This window comes from Phoxinus phoxinus (assembly GCF_949152265.1).
Source record: "Phoxinus phoxinus genome assembly, chromosome: 5".
In the NCBI taxonomy this organism is placed as follows: Eukaryota; Metazoa; Chordata; class Actinopteri; order Cypriniformes; family Leuciscidae; genus Phoxinus; species Phoxinus phoxinus.
In genome coordinates this window covers 27,638,240-27,648,070 of record NC_136880.1, presented here as the reverse complement: position 1 = coordinate 27,648,070, position 9,831 = coordinate 27,638,240, and positions in this window count along the sequence as shown.

Genomic DNA, 9,831 nt, shown 5'->3' with positions numbered 1-9,831 from the left:
ATATAAAAATAAATGTACACAAACAGAAAAAAAAATCAATAGTATAATCTTTGACTGTGAACATAAGGTAGCTACAAGTATTATAATTATTATATAATTCTTTAATAAAACAGAAAATCTAAATAACAAGACACTCAGGATACTAACAGAACAACCCAACGATATCTAGACAGACAAAGAATGAACTGAGGAAAACATAGAGCTTAAATACTCAGACCAAACCAATCAATGCAGTGAAGGTGTGAACACTAATCAAACAATGAGTGACCAAGTAGACTAACCAGAAGTGGGAACAAGAAACAAAGGAAGCAGAAAACAGAGGTCTTATATGAAGCCGGTTTGGGTGGATAGCCAGGTATGTTTCAGTTCAGTTTGAGCCGAAGCTGTTTTTTAGACACCATGAAAATGGCTCGGCTTTTAGCAGTGTTCATCACCATAGTAACTTAAGTTCCACGGCTAACCTGCTCCGGGGCAGGTTATGTAGGTAAGAAATCTCAAACCGAAATTGGACTAATCAGCTGTGAGCAAAGTGACACATCTCTGATGAAAAAAAGTCACTCCCCCAGTTTCTCTTGCTCCAGATTAAAGGTCACTACAGTAAAAGATACAAAATTGAAAAGATGAAAAAAGATGATTATTTATTATAATTACTTTATATGAATTATATGCTATTTAGTTTTAACTTATACGTCCTTCGGATGAGACGTAAAAAACGAGGTCTTGACTCTCTGTGGTCATTTCAAAATCGCATGGCACTTCTCGTAAAGAGTAGGGGTGTAACCCATTCCCTCAAATGGCCCATGTCAATCATGGCCTCCTAATAATCCACCGTTGTGGCTGCCGTCGCATCATCCAAGTGGATGCTGCACACTGGTGGTGATTGAGGAGAGACCCCGACATGACTGTAAAGCGCTTTGGGTGTACAGTAGTAGGCTACATATGAAAAGCGCTATATAAATGCCTCATTCATTAACAACTATGCTATTATTAAACATGTAGCTAGTTTATATCATAGACTGTAAAAAAAAAGGTTTATATGAACATAAGTGGAAACTAGAAAAATTAGAATATTGTGTAAAAGTAAATTTATTTCAGTAATTCAACATAAAAGGTGAAACTAATATATTACCGTATGTAAGATTAACTGATTAACATGGAAAAGATACATTTTATCGCGTGTCGCGGCGCGTGTAGTTAGGACACAGGTGTTAGCAGCGGTCTGTTATCAAGAAATAACAGACCGCATTCTACATTAGAATTCAACCAAGCCATGTAATAAAATCACTTATTACATGGCTTGGTTAAATTCGAATGTAGAATGCGGTCTGTTATTTCTTGATAACAGACCGCTGCTAAGTATAACACACGTTACCATAAAAAACAGTGCGTTGCCATGGACACGGTGTTCTTTAACGGAAGCAATACAATTGTTTTTAAATCAATAAACTGCTTTATAAATTAATATTTCGTGTCAAATTATTGATTTATTTGGTAGGCCATGTAATAAGCAGGATAATGTATAGCGAGGCGGTTGTTATAGCGAATACAACCCCTTTAGGCTGATTCAGGACCATGAAGTCATAATCAGCCTGCAGGGTTGTATTCGCTATAACAACCGCCTCGCTATACATTATCCCTTACATAATCAAGGTATAATCAATATTTTTCCTTCTAAATATCAAATGAGTTGAATGACTTCTCTAAGCGTATGAGATTTTTCTTTGTTGTAAAAGTTACCAGTGTGAAATGTTCTTTTCATGTAATCTCTAATGTCTGTATTTGATATCTGAATACAGTAACAATGCTTGATTATTTAGCCCGGCTTCCAGAAATAAAATATAGACTCGTTTTGTTTGAGAAAGGTCTTCAACATCTGTCAATACATACATCAGTTTTTCTGGTACCCTGACAACTATAGGTCACAAGGGTTATTGGAACCAATAGTTTGAGTGACCATTTCTCAGCTAAAAGCTGTACTTTACTGCATTAGATTAAAGTGTCCTCTCCTTGAGAGAAAGAACGTATTATCCTAATGTTGTGAGAAGACTCTCCTGTTTATAGTTAGAGCCTGGCCAAATCCAACCTTGAAGAAGTTGTGTGTCGGTGTGTGTGTTAGTCTTTTTGGTTACAGGGTAAAGAATTGACTGACTTGTTTTTACCCAGCAACCCAAATCTGCGGCCTGGAAGGTCATGACGTGCCTTACTTCTGGGTCCGAGTGTCAGCTGCAAAATCGATGGAGATATGCTTCAGTATATATCTGTTTATGTGTGGAAAATGACTGTTTATCTATTTCTTATCCAATGAGAATCATTCAACCTGAAGCAAGGACGTAGCTTAGACCTTGATGAAGGGTATACCTGCTGTGATCTTTGTAACAGTAAGCGGGGCGGCCTGACTTCTGCTGATGAAACTGAAAACAATCTTCAGTAAAACTTTTCTTCAATTTATTATAATTCTGACTATGGGTCTTCATTCATCATATCTGGTTCTGGGTCTTTGACTGTAAATCCCATTACAATTGTAAATAGCCTACAAGTTTTCTAGTTAAAAATTGCACATGAACCCCCTCTCAAGTCGTATTTACCACTGGAAAGCTCAGAGATAATTTTGATACCCAAGTTCCAGAATTGGGTGGGCCGTAAACATTAAACATGGCGGAGGAAAGAACGATTGCTGCTGTGACTGGTATTCTTTACTAGATTTTTCCCCAACAGTTACATCGCCTTGTCGTGTCTTTAAAGTAGTGCATATTTACATATATGAAAAATCATTTGAAGCATATTATATGTTTTATACACAGCAAAAATAGCCTGTATTTGACAAAAAAAATCCAGAGTTGCCAGCAAGCTGACTATATAGATCAGGGATGCAACTTCAGTGTTGGAGGGCCATTGTCAGAGTTTAGCTCCTCCAACCCAAAACAAAAACACATGAACAGTATCTTCAGGATTGCTAAAAAGCTACAGGCAGGTGATTTTGTGACAGGGTTGGAGCTGAACTCTGCAGGACAATGGCCCGGGCCCTCCAGGATCGAAGTCGCTCATTACTGATCTAGATAGCACAGTGAATGTTCATACGGTCATCAATGAATAAGAAGCTAAATATCATTTTGGCTTTAATGAGATTTTCCCAATAAATATGCAAGAATAAACTTGGTGTCCTCCATGATTCCTGTTCTTTGCGACAACAAAGCGCTTGAGTGCAATGAGCTCGTAGTCACAATTTCAGAAGTGGGAAGTAGGACATTTCGATAGCACGTGAAGACAGCATAATTACCGTAATTTTGAGATTACAACAGGTGACATTCTATTCTGAGCTGAAAATATGTATTTCTATGGCAACACTATCAACGCCTAAATTAATCTGCAGTGGTCATGTGGTACAAATAGGAGCTCTCCGAAAATTCCTATCTTACAAGCTGTATTTACAAACTCTACAAGGACATGAACGCTTTTTACAGGTTGAAATAACATAATTACGGCAATTACAACATTGTGCGAACGCACCTTTAAAACAGTAGTCTACATCTTCGCACTACAGGCTGCAAGGAGGACATCTTGAATCTGACCGTGATTGTCCAATCAGAATATTCCAGAGAGCTGTGTAAATAATTTTCTAGATGACCTAGACAAATAAATTTACCACAGTTTCGTGTCAGTTGACATTGTATAATAAATATCTGAAAACATGTCAAAGTTGCTGACAAGCAAATTCTGTGTAACACCTTGGTAAAAACATTATAGCCCAAATGGCAGTATAAGAAGTGTCAAATACTCTTGAGTCTGAAGCTTCAGAAACATACTATTTTGTGCAACCATTTGCGCAGATAATTCGATGTAAAATATAGCACTGCTTGTAACACTTCTCCCTCACAAATTGGATTCTGGGTGGATTGTGGACTCTTAACGGATCCTTACTTCAACTGCTCTGTTTTAATGATCAAAGTATTTGCATTTTGATATCTTGCTGGGAGCAAAATCTAATGAAGTCTTTGATAATTTATTCATATTTAATGTGAGCGAAAAGCTTAAATCCATATTTTACTACAGGTGCTTACATCAATATTTTAAAACAAGTATTCCTTCATGACACTAGTTTAATCATGCTTTGTGACTCCATAATGAATCTGCCACTGGAATCTGTTCAAGTAGCGATTCTTCGAAAACGTAATTGAGTTTTTTAACAATGTCTGTGTGAACGCTGGCCAAGCTGATTAGGCATTCATGTATGGCTTGGGGAAATTCATACGCAGAAATAAACATTTCAGAAAAGGTGAAATACAAGCAGATTGGTGACCAAAATAGCTTCAGTCTTCCCATGCCTTAAGGGTAAGTATGGATAATATAGTCTATGCTTGATGTATGTGAAACATTAAAATATTCAGAACACCTCAAGCTCGAACGTGTCCGTACAAAATATATATATTTTTTGGTCAGTGGCCTAAATCAAACATCAGCTCAAGGCTAATTCACACTGCACTGACAGGCGCCGACAGTACGTCAATTACCAATAGCCAATTACAGTACGTCACTTCTCTGACATTCAAAGACCTGAAAAATGTTCAATTGCTGAAAACGAGAGCTGACCAACCGCGACAGGGGTAACACACTGATCAGACAAAACCCGTTGAAGGGTCTGTTGCCGTCTGTCGGTGCGGTGTGAATTGGCCTTTAGTGTCACACTGCTCTATTAGACATCTTTTAGAAATGATATGCATGCGTGGGAAGTTAGGACTTTCATAAAGCACATAATTTCCTTTAATCAAATATGAGACATCCAACAGATATGTCATCCGCTCTCACTCACTAGCTAATGTCCTCTTCTTTTAATCATTACTTTAATGGCAGTTAAAACAGAGCAGCGTCGGAGGGCTCATCCTAATCACAGTGGCACTTCTCTTCACAAACTGGCACCTATCTCTTCAAATAGGTGACAAGGGTTCATTTAACTGCTTTTATAGACTTACACTGTTTTTGTTATGAGGTGGAAGGATGAACCCAATCGCAGACAGTATGAACTCAAACAAGGTTTATTTACAACAGAAAAACAGGGGAAAACAAAAACCCACGAGGGGGTAAAACTAGGGATGGCTGACGCGAAACAGTCGTTCCGAAGCTTTGCGAGATCCCGAAGCGCAGATGTTTCGAAACACTGATCCGAAGCGTGATTCAAAACACCCATGTCACGTGACTATGGCCAAACGAAGCCTCGAAGTGTTTCGCTAAGTGTTTCATCAGGTGTGATCCGCCGAATCAGCGTTTGATTGACACGGTCGGAAACAGACCACACGATCGCACATCTGTATAAAAGTGAAATCAACGCATATTGACCTCGTGGGTTTTTGTGAGAGGAGTTTGATATTGAGATAGCGGATTTTTGGTGATATAGTGACATTTATTGTGCGATTTGTTTAGTTATATTTAGGCTTACATTTAAATTTACACAACTCATTGAATGATAGGCTAGAGACACAGAGTATACATAGTGACACATTAATAGATACATAGATATAAATATATATAGACAGCTAGATTAATAGATAGATAGATAGATAGATACATAGATAGATTAAAGATAGGGATAGAAATGTCAACATCAGACCCATCAACATCAACACCAGAAACACATGACAGTTTATGGGAACTTTTTGATACTCGTATCCATCAAATGCTACAGCTGATGCCACAGTGGAAGTGAAAAAATACATCAACGATGCGTATTTGCCCAGAACTCATGATCCACTAACTTACTGGAAAGAGAGAGCAGTAATCTTTCCTCATTTGTATGTCATGGCTAAAAAATACCTTTGCATTCCAGCATTTGTCCCTTGTGAGAGGATTTTTTCAAAGGCTGGAGAAATTATCTGTAAAAAAAGAAGTAGGCTAAGTTCTTCCACAGCAGAGAAATTAATATTTTTGAATAAAAATATCTAAAAAAGTGAGACATTGTGGCTTGATTTATTTTATTAATATTCATTTTGCAGGACCAAAATAACATTATGCACAGTGAGGAGCCTATAGGTTACAAGATTCACATATTAGAAAAATACAATAATAAAAAAACAAAAACATTTTTTAATGGCTCGTCAATGTTGTTCAGATCAACACCTGCAAGTGACCACTAGGTGTCACCGTGGAGACGGGTGTCGGATTGATTCGAAGCCTCGAAACAATATGGACCATTTGGTTCAACTGTTTCATTGCTTCACGAAGCCTCGATCTGCCCATCACTAGGTAAAACGAGGGCAAGACTGACAAGGGACGACTAAACTTGAAACACTAGACACACTTGACAATAAACCAACAACAGGAACAGGATAAGGCACTTACTAGACAAGACTCTCATAAGGTATTCAACGGTAACATCAAACAATGAACCGGCACAGGACAGCAGACACATTATTATATAAGGATTATATAAGGAACACTAATGACAAGGACAGGTGAAACTGACTAGGCAATAATCACAAGACGAGGATAACAAGGGGGCGGGGTTACATAACGAGACAACACAAGCACATGGCCCAAACAATTGGCCATGCACTTGTACACAAAACATGATTCTGTCATGATCCTGCCCTACAACCAGGGAAAATCAAGGACACTAAGGCAGAATCATGACAGTTTTGGCAAGTAAACCACACAGAAATCACACTTTGTTGTGTGCAAATGTAACATGCCAAACCTACTGCACTTCCTTATAGTTCTCACTTTTTAAGGTGCACTCAGTAAGTTTTAAAGGAGTGGTTGATTATGATTTCACTTTTCTAACTTTAGTTAGTGTGTAATGTTGCTGTTTGAGCATAAACAACATCTGCAAAGTTACAACGCTCAAAGTTCAAAGCAAAGGGAGATATTTTCTTTGAAAGAAATGGCTTTTTAAGGACTACAACAAACGGCTGGTAGGGAATACAGGACATTCCTCCCGGGTTAGTGACATCACCAACCCTAAAATTGCTAATCAAAGACTAGAAGATAGACACATAAGCTACATAAATTAATCAACTAACCATTCAGAAATGTCCTGGTGCATTCTACATATTGTCACTTCTTCTTGAGTCTCTCCATCATTTTCTGACTCCGGTTTGAACATAAAAGGCTAAAAGTTTTGGAACTTTTTGAAATGTCAGTGTGAGGAAGTAATCGAATCTCCGCCCTCTGTGAAGGGAGCAGCAGCTCATTTGCATTTAAGGGACAGACACAAAAACTGTGCGTTTTTGCTCACCCTCAAAAAGGGACACTTTTAACATGCTACTGTAAATAAAAATGGGGTATTTTGAGCTAAAACTTCATATACACACTCTGGGGACATCATAGACGTATTTTACATCTTGTGAAAAGGTAGCCTGGGAAAACCCAGACCACTTCCGGCAAATTTAGATTTGCTCTGCAAGTGGGTCTGGCAAAGAGCCCATTGAAACCCATTTCCAATCCGTCGAAATCGTTAGAAACGTTGGGGCGGGCTTTACACGCAGATTTTGTACATTACAAAGATGGATGCCGCCGTGGAACATCACAACATCAATCGTTCGAATCAGCTATCGCGTCTGTTTCAAGCGATTTAAAATGGTAATTTTCATTAACACAAACAGAGAATTGCTGAGAGTCTCGAGATGTTTCTCCGTCGCTCTGCATACGTCATGTCATTCATCGCTCTGATTGGTTTTAGATCTATCCGACGTCCGTTGGTGACGCCCCTGTGGAAATGAATTGTCTATGGAGCTTTGCCAGACCCTAACTCAGTTACAACTGAGAGTGTTCTGGGTTTTCCCAGGCTAGTGAAAAGGCATTATACCACCCCTTTAACTTTTGACACTATTGCTGTTGATGCATTAAGTTTGTTTTGCCACTTCATGTTTTTTTTCTGTCTCGCGCTACACACATTTTTATGACAGACATTAATGGATTCAATCCCAATTAGTTTGTGTGCGTTGTTGGTGGTTCGTGAGGTCTGGCTGCTGCACTGCACTGTGATCGGAAGGCCATGAGTTCTTCCCTGTGGTCGCTGTGTGTTGAATTAATTTTTTTCCTTGATCTGTGGCATGGGAGCTGCGGGTCGTCACAGTTTGTTTAATCACTCCAGCAGGGACTGCTTGTTTGGACTTTTTGTATTTCCACATGTACTCCTGCCTGGACTGTCTGGTGGATTGTGCACATGTTGTCATGAGTTCAGTTCAGTTCTTGCGTAGTATGTATATTATATTTGTTATTGTTTGATGTGCTGTTTTGTTTACATGTACTTTTATGTCTAATATTCCTAAACCATCAGCCATGAGCACTGGGTGAAAGCACTAGATAAAACAATATTGCTGATATTATTATTATTATTTTTAAAGCCTGACATCACTTGCCGTGATCTCAATATGGCAGCGACCATGAAAAGATGAACTACTCTATGTAGAATGAAACAGCTTTTTCTGAGTGTACACTCCTAAAAATAAAGGTTCCAATAAAGGTAGCAATGCAATAGAAGAACAATTTTTGGTTTCCCAAACAACCTTCCAGTGAACAGTTCTGAAAAAACAACATGGTTTTCTTAGTGTGAATAACATAAAAAAAAAAAATGTAAAGAACCTTTTCCCACTATAAATAACCTTTTGCGGAATGGAAATGTTCCAAGGAAAGGTTCTTCATGGACTATCAATGCCAATAAAGAACCATTATTTTTAAGAGTGTATAGCCTACTGTTCATTTGAAAAACGTTTTAATTTGCAATATGAGTGCATGATCATACACTTTAAATCCGTGATCTAGCCAAAGTAGCTGCATCAAAAGGTACAGTAACAGCACTGAACTGCTCGGTGAAGGTAGGCTACTTTTGTGCATTGATTTGATTTACATTTGCTGCTTAGCATCAATGTTACTTGTCAAGCAGCCCAGCAATTAACATATGCAGACACGAGGTAAGTAGCCTACATGCGCATGCAAACATTTCTGAATTCTCATCGCAAGACTCACAGAAGCATTTATAACAATATTTCATGTCATTCACAAAAATGGTTCGTGCAAAGAAATTAGATCATGAAATATGACCTGGCACTAAACATAGAAATAGGTTATTAAAATATAGGCTATATTTTTTACTTGACCTCTGGCGCTGTCTTTTCATTGGTAGAAGCTTTAATTATTTTTAAGACATTTAAGATTACAATTTTAGTTCCACAAAGTGTTTAAATAAAGTCGTAAATGGTTCGCAGTCGCACTGTAATTTCGTAACGCAATTCAACTTAGCCCACTACTGAATTAGAAAGACTAACTTCCAAGTGAAATGACATTCATATTAGGCTATAGCCTACTTCAACTATTATATCTACAGCATCATTCATCATTAGCCTATAGCCAATACGTTGCTCTGTCAGATTTACACAAGCGCGCATTCGCGGATCTCTCCACAACTGTTTATTGTTTTTCTCCCCTTCCCACTTACCTTAGGAAACAACACTTTCGCTTCAGCGACGGCAGTGTCACCCCAATCGGTAGAAAACAATATCCTGAGTGTCAGGATCTCGTGCAAGAGAGGAGTGACTGACCGCGCGCTACTGCAGTTTCTCAAGTCGCCACCTCGGCGCAGACCACATTGATACAAGGTTAAGAGCAACAAAGTGTTACCATATCACATCCCAATGACTTAGACAACGGAGATGTTTTCTCGTCTACGTTTTTTGATTGTTGCCTACCCTGTTTCCTTTTTTCGTGATTGTAGATTTCTGCAGTCTTTACGCAGGGGAATTCACATTCACCGAAGCTGGCAGCTATTTCAACACGTGAAAGGCAAAACAAACAAGCAGACTTGAAACTGAAGCTGCTGTATATTATAAAGCACCAATACAA